We start from the raw sequence: 16,522 nt of genomic DNA on the forward strand, positions 1-16,522 counted from the left end.
GATTTATTTGTCAGTGTTAGATGCCTATTAAAAAGAGTCTTATAAACATTTTATGTAAAGAAATGTATGGAATCCAAGACAACAAATGGAGCTGATGCTTTACCCTACTTGTATATATTGCTAAATGTTTACAAATTAAAAACAGGAGCTAAAGTATGGGAATAACAATATTGTTTTAGTTACTCTAAAGATCACTTTATATTTTCTTTCTTCAGTAGACATTTTAAGATTCCTTTTTATAAATTGCCTTTAGCCCTTTTTATTAGCTTTGGTTATAGCTATTGGCTCTGTTAATGGATTTTATTTGTTTCTGCTGGTGTCCCAAAACCAAATTACTGTAACTAATGTACCACTGTAACTTTTCATAACTGTCTGCTGCTGAAAGCAAAAAGCAAATTCATCAAGTCAAAATATTAACACTTTTATGTCCTATTAAATATCCAGTCAAAGAAAATTGTGCAAGTGTCTACGGGACTCAGCATTAAACCCACAAAATTTAATGTACTGTAGCAGATTGAGATTTGGCAAAATTTCCCTTCTGTGGAAATTGTCCTCGCTATTAAAATACCTTTACTAAGCAGCAGAATTGGGATAAAATACAAAAGAAGTGTGCCCCATTTGGAACATATGTTACTCTTTGTATAGATCAAGAAGTGTTGCAGCAAGTGTTTATGATCTGTGTTGTGCCTAGTAGGGCTGACTCTCTGGGTGTAGACAGGATTTAACAAACTCTCTTCTTTATTTTTCATTCTTGAAGCTTTTTGGCTTTGTACACAAATGCACTCACTGAAGCATTAGGGAAATAATGGGTGACTGTACCATCAGCTTTAAGTGTATATGCAGGTGTTACAATATTTGATGAGAAAAGAACATGACTTTTCAGCATATGCAGCAGTGGAATAATGTAGCATTGTACGCTAGAGCATTGTAGAAATTGGAGAAAGCACAGCAAATGTTGAATTTGTTTTTCTCCATCCAAATTCAATATGCCCCATGCCTTTCTTTTCTTTTACTCAGTCACTGCATTTCTCTAACTCTGATTATGATGGGAGATAGCACTAATTTAGCCCAAAGTCATGTTAGATGGATTAAAACGCTATTCTTTGTACCCAGTTTTTGAAGCCACTGTGAGAAGTAATGTTGTTGTAGGCTGTACAGTATAAAACCTTGGTTCCCACCAGTTTCCCATTAATTTTTAACAAATGTTTTTAGAAACACATTATTATATATCACTGCAGTACAGACTGCAGCACAGAAGCCAGAAGGTTGGCAATTACCATAAGATGCAAGCAAGGGAGAAATTCCTGCAGATTTGAAGACAGTAAACAATAAACAGTCCGTGAATCACCAAGGATGATCCTGCATATGCATGAAGGCTACTGTGGATACTTCAAGCAAACCTGTCCAGATGCTTTTGAGTGGAAACAACTGTTTTGCATTTTGGCTTTCCTGTGGCATCACTGATTTTACATAATGACATTTCAGAGCATGGCAAGTAAGTTTGGAAACAACGGCTCCTTACAGGGCCCCCTTTTATTTTTTTACTACAAATACATTAAAAACAATAAATCGTGAATTTGACTAAAAGCAGAAAAGGAGGCATAAAAGGTTTAAGGTTTGAAGTGAATGTGTTAAAAGAGAAAAAAATCAGTGCTTAATAACATAGTCTGAAGCTGTGCCTTTGCTATAGGTTTTTCAGAATACTTTGAATAAATAGTTTTGCACCACATTTTGTAATTTAAACTCTAGTTTCAAGCCTGTGTAAATGGCTTTATTTTTAAATATTTTCATTTGTTTGCTAGTTCTCATAGATAACTATGTATGTGCATATATTTTATTTGTATGTCAGATTTTAGAGATGCTCTGTTAGTAGTAGTGACAGAAGATCCCATATAGACCCTGGCTGTGCTAGGGTTCAGGAGCATCACTGGCACAAAGCTGATTTTCATCAGGTTTGAATGTTGGCAGAGCAGACTGTTAACCATCAGATTATCCTGAGACTGGATAAAACTTGATTCATAATTATTACTTTTGTAAGGTATGCTGGTTAGCCACACTAAAATTAACAGAGAGAGTCACAAGCAAACTCAGTGCAAAATGAGGAGTTAGAGTTAATGCTCTCTATTTATAAAGCTAAAGAAGCATTCTTATAAAGCCAAATCTTACTAGTACTTTGTTATCCCTTTCATACTCACAGCTTTCTTGTCTTGGCAGAACAAGCTGACCAATAGCTGTTAAAAATATAATTTTGAGAAAAGCTCCAAAGGGTAATTTTTTAAACAAGCCCTTTTACAATCTGAACTGTCTAAATAACAAATGTTTCAAAATACATTTGGGGTGCTTTATGCCATTGGCTAGAAGAACAACATATTTACATTTTCTTCCCTTCTATATCTGTAACATTAGTTAATGGTGACCTACTTAATTCAATATTTTATTGAAATCCTCTGTGGTTGCATTGATTATATTTACATCTTGTCAAAATCTTTGGTGTCAGAACAGCCTAGCCTCCAAATGTCTTGTTAAAACATCTTCACCACCTGGCATCAGGGCAACTTCATGACCCTTTAAATACTTTCCGATCCATCAGCTTAACACATCACAAGATGGGGCATTTTATCACCTTTTAGCCAATTTATAAAATAATTTCTATTCTGTGCAATGCAAACCATTCCTATTTCTGTTGCACTAACCAACAAGATTTCCAATCTGTAAACAGTCAAGCAGTAACCCAGTTGGGCAATGGTCCTCAGATGGTGCATAAAACCATATTAGCTTCTTTCAGTTAGCATGTTAATGTTAAAATTTAAAATTAAAAGAATCCTGGTAGTCAACAAGAGATTCGGAAGATAGATTAGTCTGTGATCCGGGAAGTTTGGGAACCACAAATTTTTAAATCTTTGACCATGTATAGAGAGTGTATAGATAGACCACTTAGAATCTATGTGATATTAATTCATAGAGCAGTACATTTTCCCATGGGATGCAATATCCATTTTAGCTCCAAGAAGTATAGGAAGACAATAAAGCTTATCCTGACAAATTGCTTTCTCTAGTTAGTTTTTTTTTCAGTAACTGTTTTTATATTTTATTTACTTTTAGTTTTGATTTGAAAAGTCCAGCAAATTATAAACATTCTTCTCATTTAGGTCCCCTGTGTCCTTCCTTAGCCTGTTTGATATCAGTTTTTTAAACTATAAATGTCCCAGTAGCTTTTAGGAACCCAGGAATGGACCAAGGAGGAAAATATTGACTATTCACTTGGCGACTCTGTGTCTACTCTAAGGACTAGTGTGGCCTTTAAGCAATTAGTATCATCCCTGTTTTCTCAAAGTTTTTAAAGGTAGGTCATGCGCTACTCTTAGAACTGCCAGTAAAATGTTTGCGTTGCTCCTCAGAGCTGTCTTTCATGGACTGCTAGCATCTTTTTGCCCTTTTATATAGCTATAGTGGTTTCACTGCCAGAGGATCCTCTGTCTCCGTGGGAGATAAATCAGCTTCTGAATCAAAATGTTGTTTGAGCTGTAGCCACAAAGAGCAGTATTCTGATTTCATAGAAATGTAGATTTTAAGTTCAGGCTGGATAATTAGACAATTTAGTCTGAGCTCCTATATGTCACAGAGCATCATATTTTGCACACTTATATGTGTATCACTTCTGAAACCTCGTAATTTGTCAAACCATCACTATCTGGCAAAAATACACCTTTCAGAATGGTATTCAATCTTTATTAGAAAGTCACAAAGGGACTGCCAGTTTTCTTGCTAGTCAGTTCCAGGGGGTTAATCAGCCACATTCTTACAAAATAAATTGTGCTTCATCCTCATTTGGATTTGCCTGGCCTCGGCTTCCACCATTAGTTCTCGTTAAGTATTTCTCCAGTAGATTAAAGTATCTCATACCACTCAGTATTTTTTTCTCATGAAGATACTTATCCTTTGTAATCAAGTCAGCTCTCAGTCTTCTTTTTAGATAGTGAAGCAGATTGATTGAGGCCTGAAGAAAATGTCTTATGGTGATGGACTGAAGAGCTCATTCTTGTGGTCCTTTTCTCCACCCTCTCCAGTTTCTCAACATCCTTTTAAGACTAAGGACACTAGATAAATGTGGATTTTCAGTGTTAGTTTTGTAACTGCTGTATACAAAGCTAAAAACACTGCTCTGCCTGGGATCACTACCCTCTTTCTTATGAATTCAAATGCCCATATAAGCCCATTTTACTGCAGCTAAGAGCTCATGTTCACTTGCCCTCCCATACCGTATGGCTTTGGACTCAGATGACCTTTCATTGCTGGAAAACAGAAACAGTAATCTTTCTGGGATATTTGTTGTTGTTAGGTGACCCACATATACTTATTATGATTCACTGAGGAGCCTTGCTGAACCAAGCACCTCAGAGAGGATCTGTACTGCTACAGTTTTCAGCACAGTCCAGTTTGTTCCACCCCTATTCAGCCCAGTGAGACAACAGAATAATAATCAAAACTTTTGAAAAAGGAAGGATCTTTAGGGGTTTCATGGGAATGCCAAGTGAATGTCAGGCTGGATCTGGCATAATTTTTCTGCTGGACAAGAAGGGACACTTACAGTGATGGATTCAAGCCAGTTATCATGCTCTTAATAGTGTTAACTTCTAAAATGAGCAGAACTAGCTAGCCATTAATATTCAGTAACAATTGAGACCATTTTCTCAGAATATTTTGTTTTGTATTATTTTCTATTGGACAAGTAGTACAAAATAATATTTTCAGTTTATTATTTTAATTACTTTGTACTTGGATACATCAGTGAGCATGCTGCCTTTACTACTCCAAGGTGTTCCTAACTCCTAAAATGTCCTTGCTTCTTCTGCCTCATGTCATCTTTTCTTGTGTAGTGCTACATCTAAGATACATTTCCATAAAAACCCTCTTAAAGTGCTCCTTGTTCACAAAAGGACTTTCACCTAAGTCAGTGGACTACATATCTAAAAATGACTCATATAAATCTTTATGGGATTAGGCCAGAAATTAGATACCTGATGACATAGCACAGGGTAAGTTACATTGTCTTCACTCCATAAACATTTATGGAGCTCTCTGAGTTTATTCCGTTCTACTGTTACTCTATTCCTTCTCTGACTGAGGAAGCTTAATACCTACAAATGATAAAATAATAAACATGATAAAAATAAAGTCAAAAAAGGGTGGGGAAGTTGAGGAGCACAGCTGTCCTTGCAGTTGGGAAGCTTTCCGGATCCAAGTGAAGAGGAAGGGAGCAAGGTGGCTACAGAAGTCTGCAGGGAAATAGGTGACAGGACAAAAACATTAGTTCTAATGAATTTCATAGCTCCATGGGCATGTTGGGAAATATTCTTTCCTATATGATTGCATCTATTAGGAGGAGAAGACAAGAAGTAAGAAACTTATCTGCTTAAAATGTACTATGGGAATGGAATATTAGCTTTCATTTCCTTGCTTTTCCATGTTAGAGTTAGGACTGAAGAACTGTATTTTATATGGAACTTATTAAAAAATGGTATTGACGCTTCCTGTTTGCCAATAAATTTTGAACAATATTTTATTTTGTTTTCTATCAAGCAGGGTAAACATGAAAAGGTCTAAATAGATATATATCCTTTTGAACTCAGTAGAAACAAAAAAGATTCGGTTGAAAAAGAAGATTATAGGCCAGAAAATATAATAAAATCTTATTAATTTACAGTGATAACTATAAGAAATTACAGAATTCAAAATTTCTTTGTAGTTCCATTTTTTTCACAAGTGACAGAAAAATCAGCAGAAAATAAAAAGATATATTATCCATCTATGTATTTCACTTTTTTTTTTTTTGTGAAGAACTGTTTAATCTGAAACATGTCCAGATTTGAATGGATAAATGACAATGTATTTTGTGAAAGTACCAGTTTAGGTTTTTAATCTTTAAACTATCTTTACTGAGATTTGGGAAGGGTCCCTTTTATTTGCATCAAGTTATCATTTTGTAGATTAACAAGGTAAGAATCTGAGACCTTTTTATTAGTTTGATAAATGAGGTTGAAGAGTAAAGAGAATAGGAAGAAGACTTTTTAAATCGGCCATTATAATCCATGCAAAAACTGATGATGTCAATAGCTTTTCAAGACCACATTGAAGAAAGTACCTAACTGAATGTTTTTGTCAATTCTTGTGTGTGTTGAAATCCTTTTGATTTCAGAAGAATTTGGACACATAAAAATTCAGAAAATATTCAGAACAAGTACTTTGCAGAAAGAAAAAAATGATTTTCTGAATGGGAGCCATAGCACTTTGTATGTTGGCTTTCTTCCTGGAGTTATCACAGCTATTTCTGAAGATTTTTTAAAAAATTCTGCACTGTTTATTATTGAAAAATGAAGTCCTCGCTGTTACAGTTCAAACACAGGTGGAATGAAATTTCCGTCCTTTCATCTTTCCCTGTTCTTGAGATTTGTATTGTACAAGCTATTTCCCTACCTATATAAGGATTCCTACCCAGGAAGCCTATACTAACAGCAGGAAAACTGCATTTTGCATGGGTTCAGGAAGAACTGTTAATATTCAGTAGTGATTATCATCATATTGCCACTTCCCTGATTTTGTCCCTTTTCACCTGGCATGATGAAAGCAGGCTCTGAAGCCGCTAGTTTCAGCTGAAGAAGGTCCGTTTGGCACTCGAATACATCCTCTCTTCAGGCAGGTTGTAGGAAATCACTGGGTCCTCCAGAGGAGAACCAGATCTGAGCTGGTCTCTTCCCTTCCTCATCCCACTTGGCTGTGAGTAGCGCTTTCCCTTGTAGAGACCCTGCGCAGGCTGTCACCGGGCCCTTGTTTTGTGTTGACACTGCCAGTCTGACTCACCCGTCGCTTCAGCTCTTTGCAGCGACACGCACAGTTGTGTAGAGTGAGTGTAAATGCCGCCTAATCAGAATGCAACTACTACAGGCATAGAAATGATTACGCAGGTTGCAGGGCAATGAATATGCAGCACTTCTGCATCTCCTAGTGCATGGTTCCACTTCTGCATTCTTATACGGACAATAAACACCCTTTGCTCACAGAAGAAAGGGGAAAAAACAGAGAGAAAGCAAGAGGGACCATATTGAATCAAAGCATTTTTTTCTTTCTCCTAATATCTGCATTTTATAATTTAGGTTGAGGGCAATATCAAGCTCTTTGTTACATTAGAATCATTCCTCCAAGACTAAATTTTTAAATATCTTTAATTACACTTAGTGAAGGTAAGATATGAGTACTGGCTCAATCTTCTAGATGGTCTTGCGGATTAAAATTAGATTTATACATTTGCATAATAAAAGTAATGTTGTGAAAGAAAGCAGTATGAGTATGTGAGAGATAATTGCATTTGTATGAGTTGCCTTGGGGCTGCCCTTATTGGATTGAGCTCAGCACCAGCCATTATATCACTGAAGCATTTTGCATTTTTATGTAGCAGTGCAATAGAATTTAAATTTTATGCACAATTAGTCTTGTATTGATGTATAGTTTGTAGGTAGGCTTAAGCAATAAAGCTGAGTGTAAGTCTCTAGTGCAGCTTTTTGTTTGGTGGCAGGGAAGGGAACAGAAAAAAATTCAAGTTTGTGAAGACAGTGAAATTTCTTTGAGTCCAGCAATATTAATATGATTCCACTGGTTTCCACCCAGTAGCTTGAAGCACCAGTCTTCTGCAGTGCTTATCCTGGTAAAGTATTTCATATGCAAGCAGTGCAATGTAAGGTCTGACATCTCCTGTGACAGCTTTAATGACATCTCTTAAATTTGAATTTCTGCCCTATCATTTGCCTTTACACTCTATGATATTTGAGAAAAGAGCTGAAGCTGAGGTATTTACTAGTTGAGTGCATAAAACAGAGTGTTGCTGCTGCATACTGTGTTCTAATAAGCAAACAATATTTAGTAATTTGCTCAAATATGGACAGCAATATTAATAATATTAATTTAGAAAGCGGTTATTAACAGTTTTCCACTCAACAAAGCATAACCCACACAAACACAGTGGCAGAAATGGAATGCTTTCACTGCAGCACTGACATCTCTGAGTATTTTGTAATACTCCTTCACAGCTGGCATGACAACAGAGTGACCTGATTAAGTGTGACACAGTATTTTCCACAGAATTAAGATTTAAACACAAATATTCAGTCTCTCTGTTGATTTTGATGGGCTTTAAGTAAACCATGTACCAGCTAAAAAGGCAGATATCCTTACAGCAGCACAAGACTTTCTAACACTCTTAGCCTTTAAAATATGTCTTTCATTCTATGCAGGAGTAGGGCAGTCAGAATACTAATGTATCCTCTAAGTCTCATGGTTTGTTCTTTTTAATTTATCCTCATGACTCTACAAGTCTCATCTTTGCCAGCTGCCCTCTTGACATGACACCCACCAAAACATTGGGGGATTCTAAAGATGAGCTGAAAAAATGACAGGCAGGCAGAAGTTTCCTGCACATGCCTAGTCTTGTGTCTTTTATGCTTTCTAAATAATACTGTTGAAATGAATGCCGTTACTGTTTTGGGCTTGTGGTCTTCATACTCTACACCCCTATCTCTGATATTCTTTACAGTCTTGAGATACGAAGCCTTTTCACTGCTTCTTGCTGATCACCTAACCCCAAATGTTCTTTCAGTGATTCTTCAGATGCAATGAATCTGGAAGGAAGAATACACTGTGATTAGATTTCAGATGCATGTGAAAATGCCTTTTGAGATGCAGGAATGAAAATGACATTTGTGGGAGAAAAAGTTGGTTCCTCTGGCAGGGAAGAATCATCTTTTACTTCTGGAGTTTGTCTATTGCATGGTTCAGGTTAAACCAGACCTCTGTCAATCACCTGCTCTCCTGCTGTAGTCCTTCCTTCATGGTGGCTTGTACAAATGCCCTTCACTCAAGGCCACTGGCCTCAACTTTCACCTCTCATGTGACCCCCTTTGTCTTAGCATATCCTTAGTTGGAGTGACGTTTTCAGTAGTAAAACCAGCTTTAGAAACTCACACGCACCTCTCTCCCTTCATGTCAGCCCCTTCTTTTTACCCCCAAAATAAGGGGTTATTTTACTTATTTTACTACCTCTTTTCAGTTGTGTTGATACAACTTTTTGTGAACCCAGGAGCTAAAGTAAAATTACTATTTTGTTTAAAAACAAAACAAGAAAAGTATATGTGATCTGAATCTTCCAACAATCAGGTGTAGAGCACAGTCCTGCAGGCAGTTGGACTGACGTTTCTGAGAGGACAATGGGCAGGTGGAACTGGTTCATTCAGCGTTGCCACTGCAGTTTCTTCATGTAGTCAGCCCTCAGGGAAGCCTAGGGCTACAGCACTGTGCTGTAACAACTGTATTTTACTCATCAGGACCAACTGTTTAATGAAATTGTTTTCAGTGATACATTTTAACAACAATGGAGGTTCTATTTACTTTGGCAGTCCTCCTAGGAATTTTACACTGTGGTGATGAAATTCAGGACTATGGCTGAAAATATTTGATAGCCCTTCTGTGAAAATCCAGTTGGAGAGCATTTGTCTTGCCTGCTCCTGTGAGTTTTTCAAAGTAGGAGGAGAAAATGCTGTCAGCCTGTCAGCCTCTTGTGCTGTCTTGATAGTTTGTCGGTTATGAAGTCCTGTTTACTTGGACACAGCAGAAGATAATGTGCTTGTTCGCAGTTTCTAGACCCTTTCAGGGAGCACTCATCCCAAAAGATTTCTTTCCAGACTTTTTTAACAGTTGTAGTTTCCTTAGGCTTACCTTGCTGCCTTCTCTCTCAGGCCGCACTTCCACGTACCAATTTCTTGACAGCAGTGCCAATTTAAGGTATGCCTATACTCTCTGCTTCTGGATCCCTGTTCCCAAGCCCTTGCCATCTCTGTAAGTGAGCTTTGGGCTGCACTAAGATATAGAGCGGTGGAATTAGCTGGGCTAAAAACCACGCGGTGATGGTGAGAAATCTGCAGTGTTATTTTTAATGTGGACCAGTTCCCTTATATAATCCACAATGGAGCTGCGCAACAATTGTGCTAGCACAGCTTTGGGGCAACAGAAGAGTGTGGCCAAACATTCAGGGGTGGGGAACTCCCTCAGTCAGCTTTGCTGATGAGAAAATGTCTTGCAGAATAGTTTTTCAGTCTTCTACTTCTCTGTTCTACACCCAAACCTTCACGGAACAGTAGCTAGGAAAATGCCTCCACTGACACCTGCTGTTGTAGCTGCCTTTGTTTTGCATGCTCACATGTGCTGTTGTTTGGGTGCAAGACCAGTATTGGATCAGTTGCCTCTTCAGAAAAGAACACATTTTTTTTCTTGCAGTTCTCTTTAAAAAAGCTGCTATTTCTACACACAGCAGTACAATTGTCTTCCCTCACACTGAGGACAGCATAAAGAGGCAGAGAGGGAAACAGCTCTCAGCTGTCTTTTAGACCGTAATGGATATGATGGAACCCACTTGTCCTCCAAATTTTGGATTACCTTTGAAAACCTGTCCTTTGGAGAAATGCCCAGAAGGAAGAGAATTTAATTTCATTTTATTGTGCATTTTGACAAGTTAATGCTTAACTTAATGGCACTCAATCTTAATTAGGTCCTCCAATCCCTAACTGCATTATAAATTCATTATTAATTATTAGCTCCATAAAAGTGGTATCTTCCAATGGCCAATTCAAAGAATACAGGTTTTCACGTACCATTAATACTTAAAATGGTACAAGAAAACATGGATTATATGAAATGGCCTTTGGAAAACTTCAGTTTATGTTGATACCATCTTTGGGAGTGAAAACGATGGAGATGTTGCATGCAGTGCTGACCAAACTGTTTTCAGCTGAACATAGTGAACTATTCATTTTAATAGCAGGTAAATACATTTTGGGAATATTAGCAAAACTGCTTTAATTTTCTAAACTCAGCTCTGTGAGGTTTTGGGGGCAGATTACATTTTTATCCAGTATTGTACAAAAAGGAAATTTAATTTTTGTGATGTCATGACTGCATATCCTGTCAATAGGACAGAGGTAGGGGAGAGGGAAAGGGACTATCAGGGAAAGAAGCAGTATCTTCAAAAACTCATTTCTGGTTTTTAATCTCATGGGTTAGTTTATGGGATTAAACTAGGGAATTATATTTTTATGTGTATTTAGGGCATCTGAGAGAGGATTTGGGGTTATGATATATGATGAGAGCTTTCAGTTTAAAAATAGCTAAAGAAAATTGAGTCAAGTAACAAGCTCTTCTAATAGAATTGTAGAATAATTATTTAAATTTGAGTAATATACTGACATTTAGAATTATTTTCGTAGCATTCCAACATTTTAGTAGAGGAGCTTTGGAATGACTAATGAATGTTCTATAAAAACATCAGCTGAAATATGTGGGTAGTTTCACTGAAGTCAATGGTATTGTTCACAGGTGAGCATCTTTATTAGCACTTGGAAAAGCGGAAGGTTTTTTTATCTGATCAGTAAACATAGCTTGCTGTGTGGAATTCTAAGGATAATATTTCTATTTTGAATAGCCTGAGTTTTCAGATTTTGTAAATTTTAGTGTTATAATAACTGCACTTTACTTAAATTTAATGCTAATTACACAATTATGCATCCAGTGACATTTCTAAACTATCACAATACTATAGCTATTATAAAACCAGTTAAGCTATGGCTTTATGAAACTAGCTTTTAAGTCATGGCAAAATCTGTTGCTCTTCTACTGTAGCCCAAGCGTTATCTATTGAATTAATATTTATTCTAATTAATTATTTTTAGAAGTTTATCTGTTTCATGTTTGTGAATTGTCTGAAACTACTAAGGCTCTTTGTTTTTTTGAAATTTTTAAATTTTTCTGACAACTACTTTAAATAACCAATTCTTTGTATGGCTTATGAGCAGTATCGTGGGAGTATTCGTTACACCAAGTTTAAATTGTTTTGATTGTTTGTATGAGATATGTTTTACCCAATTATATAACAGGAATTTTTACAATGAAGTTTTGCATGTAATTGCTTACACTTATAATTTAGAAAGACATTCTTTACTGTGTATCTAAAATATTTATTTTAAAAAGAATGTTCCTGCAAAGTCCTCTTCTAGTAAGTGCAGCTGCTGAAAGAGCTGCAATATATATATATATATATTTTTTTTTAACCAAATTTTGTGTTCCCAGAGCAGAATTAGGTTAAAGTGGAGTTAAGAATGAAATCATTATCATCAGTTCATAGTAAGCTGAATTATGGAGATGTTATGTTTTTTCAAAATCAAGCTCTATAAACCAGGAAAATTTATCAATAAAGTTATGTATAAAATAAGATAGAAGAAACACAGCTAAGGCATCTAGGAACAACCTTTACATGGTTATACAGTTACATAGTGGCATAGTGCAATAGCCGTTTCATTCATAGTTTCAAAAAATCCTTGAAAAAGTCCAACTCTGGCTATCTTTTAAATTAAGGAGTTACATTATAAATTAAGAAAAAAATATATATGACAGACTTGAGTAAGAGTCCAGATTAAGCATCAAATTTTATTAGGCAGTATAGGTCACAGAAAGGTTGTATCATTGTGAAAGCATGGATGTAGAATAAAGTTGTTAAAATACAAAAAGCAGAGGTTAGAGTTTTGGAATGGGAAAGTCATATACTCAAAAGGTTATATGTCCGAGAAGCTGGCTTAAAATGTTATTTAAAAATATATTGTTTAAACTGGTTAATATGCAGCCCACGGACCTCTTGCTTTTCAGAAAATGTATATGAGAGCACCTGCTGGGAAAATGAATATTTCACATATAATGTTGCTTGTTCCATTTGGAAACTGGCCAGATCTGCTGCTTTGCTCACAAATACGTCAGCACAAGCATCCACACACTTAGTTAACATTAAACAGCTCTATAGTACCTTTTGCTTGCAGTACCTTGATGCTTTCAGTTATGAATTTTGTGGTCATTTTCTTCACTGTAATTCTCTGTGTTATCATTTGTCCTTCTGAATCTTTTGTTCTTTTTAGAAAGGAAGCAATAGCTGAACTGTTTCAGTGTATATAATAATCTTCCGTGCAGTCGAGGGAGAGAGATTGGTCTGTGTTAGAGCTTCTGCAGCCCTGAACTTCTCTACTGCTGGAGTATTACAGTACTAGATAGAGTATACAAGCTTCCTCTGCTTTTATACTGACGTTCGCTTGTGTTTTATATGCTAAATTTCAATAAAAAATGCATTTAAACACTCTGGAACAGAAGAAATGAAAGCTCTAAAATAAGAAATAAAAGTTACACTTTACATTTTCTTTGGAGATTAGCAGTCATTTGAACTGCTTGTGACTGGATACTGCTATGTATTTGCTGTCCAGTGAAAATGAAGCCCTTATTAAATCTAAACTTGTAAATTTCTTCTCCGTAATAAAAATCTTTCATGATAGACAACTTAATGTTAACAATTTGTAAGGGAAGATAATAAGTCCTAACTGAATTTAAATAATGATTTCCAAAGTATAACTATAAATCTACCGCAGTTGAAGTTCATAAGGTCTCAAAGGAAAGGGAACTTATGTCCATTGAAATGAATAATCTGTAAACTGCCAGTAATTCACACTGTTATTAGGACTAGTAATTTGATAGGAGTCTTTGAGTTAGAATATTAAAACAATTGAATGATAAGCTACTACAGCAGCTCGTACACATGAAGTTCTATTATATCAAATGATTTGTGTTATTTCTTCTTCCTGCAGCCCTAGCAATTACTGTAAATCTTAAGTAGTATTTTAGTCCTCAGGGCCTAATATAGACCCAAATCTAGATTTCAGAGATTCTCACCCCTGCAAGTCATGTGGTATAGGATCTCAGAACACTAATAGGAATTGACAGATAACAAATTGTATTTCCACTGTTACTGTGGGCTAAAATTTTCTTTGAAAGGAATTTACTATAAGCCATAAGCATCACATCTGCATGGGTTTTCAAAATCATTCCACCCTGGCCTAACTCTGCTTTCTTTTCAGGATAGTGAGAACTTTATCCTTTAATTCAGTGAAAGCAAAGTTAAGTTAATACTGATTACAACTAAGGGAATAATTGACTTTTTTTTTCCGTCCAGGTCTATTCTCATGTGATCACACTAGCAGTCAATAAAGGAGTAAATCATTCAGGACCTTTTCATATGTGGTGTTAAACAGAAGCAGGAGCATTTTACTGCAGACATGAACAAAAAGGATATATCTATACAAGTGAATTAAAAGTGGCAAGGAAGGTTCCCAGGCACATGAAGGCCACCTGGCACAAAAGCAGCCTATACCTGTGCTAGGGAGCTCTCCCAGCCTTCAAACTAGCATCGGCATGCAGAAAGCCTTTGGGGACTGACCCTTGGAACATTATTACTCTGAAACCATGCCGAAGAGTTGTTTAGGATAGAACATGTTAGCATGGGTCAGAAGTGCACCACAGACCGTTCTGACAGTTTAATAATGTTTATATCACTCTATTTAATTTACTAATACAGAAGTAGCCAATGTGTCACTGAATTTGCTATAGAAGGTCCTGAGCCTGTTTCACAGTTGAATATAGTTTCTGTATCTTGATCTCCTTGAATGTGTCATAAATATAGCCATTAATTTTCAGGGAGTTTGCTTGTTTTTTTGGCAAAGCAAAAATAAGTATATTAGTAGTCCTGATAATACTGATTTAGCATATACAGTTAGACTTGCTAAATCTCCCTTAGGTAGACATGTGTCTGGGTAGATTAATCCTTCATCCAAGCATAATTGCCAAGAAAAGCAAGGAAAATTCTCTGTCCACATTCTCACACTTGCAGCCTGGCTTCTGGTTAGTTTAACAACATTTAGCCAGTTGTTCAAAGAACATTCAGGCAGTGCAAGTCCAAATGAGAAAGATTCTCAGTCTGCCCAAAACACTTCCACAGAGTCTCTCTTCTACAGAGACTCTGATGCATCATACTTTAGAGTACCTGCTGCCTTTGAAAGGCTGAAGGTGTTCCACTGCTTTTCAAGTGTGCACCTACCAGCTCTGCTCAACATTGCAATGTATTATCATCATAAACAGCATTAGGTAATCCTCACAGGCTTTCAGCTGCTGTTTCCTAGGTGTTTGATCTTTTAGGATCTCAGTACGAGTCTAGGTAGGTTGCTGGATCTTCTTTGGGGCATTTGGCATCATGTTGTTTATTCCATCCTAATGGTTATACCATCATTGCTTAGGGCAGGGACAGTTCAGGTTTCATGATGAGCACAGCAGACATTTGCTTCTGAAACAGCAAAGAACTTAGGTCCCAGCCAGAATTTCTCCCTAAGATGATTTCTAACTTCCATCTAATCCCTCTGTTACATCTGGAAATTTCTGGAGACTCCTCCTAATCTGGAACAAGCTGAAAATCTGACATCTGACAAGAATTGACTTGTCATCCTACATCATTACTAAACATATCCTCTCTTTTCTTGTAAATTCGGAGGGATGAAGGATAGAATTTAAATATTTCTGATACAGTCTCTAGCTGAAAAGGCAGTTACAGTGACAGTTTCATAGTCTGTTAAAACATTTTATGTATTTCACCCTTGGATATATCCTGAACTTATCCAAGTGTGGGTTTGGAGACATTTGGGGAGCATTTTCAGCCATCTATTAAAATATTGAAGATGAATTAGGTTCAGGGCAAGTGGGTTCAGTCTCATGTCTTTCTGTTTATGTAGATATTGATGTATATGAAATTGCTGTTCCGGTGTTCTTCATAGATACGATCCCAACTAAGATGATGAAGAAATTTTGAAGTAAATAATACTCTCCTTCAGAAGTTTCTTGGTTAAGAATTAATCTTCTAGGTGTTGTTGACATGGGAACAAAAGAAAGGTGAGCTTTCAAAATGATTTTAACTGCCTTGCTCAAAACGCTGCAAAAACACAGCATCCCAGTGGAAATCTTAAACATCCTCTGAGAACTGTGACAGAATTCTGCCATGTTTGGTCAATAATCTTGCCTTATCACTTCCAAGGCCTTCCTTCCCAACTCAGCAAGTTACAAGGTCCTTTGAATTTTACCTAAAGGGAACTAAAGCCCTTTCACACTCTAGTCCTGCTTTTTGTTTCATTTGATATTACTCAATAGGTTTTGCTGTGTCTAAATTAGAACAGTGTCTAATGGCTGTCTGATTGCATTCATCATTGCTACAGCTTGACAGGTCTGCAGCATGAAGGTCATATCCAGTCCCAGTTCACATAAGGCAAAGTTCTGATTTATTTCCATCCACAGCTCTTGCAAGGCAACTGCAACCCCCTGGAGTTCTTTCCACGTATATGCTATGTATTATTGGTTAGCATCAGACTTCTGAATATAAGGGTTAGGGTTTACATAGTCAAAATCTTGGGGTATTCATCCTGCTATAAGTTGGTAATTATTTTTATTATTATTTCTTTGGAAGGTGAATCTTCAGTTTTCTTTTTGCTATTTGTCTTTTCATACCATACATTTATTTTAACCTCCTTATAAATTTGGCATTGAAGCTTGATCTCCAGGTCAATGTTAAGCC

The 16,522-nt window shown here is 36.5% G+C and overlaps 1 protein-coding gene across 1 annotated transcript in view; it reads left to right on the forward strand.

The window, feature by feature from the left end:
* The window catches only part of PRKN (parkin RBR E3 ubiquitin protein ligase), an 816,438-nt gene that overhangs the window by 639,296 nt on the left and 160,620 nt on the right, over positions 1–16,522 (forward strand). The gene's annotated exons all lie outside the window — the stretch shown is intronic.

The sequence above is a fragment of the Apteryx mantelli genome, chromosome 3, assembly GCF_036417845.1.
Source record: "Apteryx mantelli isolate bAptMan1 chromosome 3, bAptMan1.hap1, whole genome shotgun sequence".
In the NCBI taxonomy this organism is placed as follows: Eukaryota; Metazoa; Chordata; class Aves; order Apterygiformes; family Apterygidae; genus Apteryx; species Apteryx mantelli.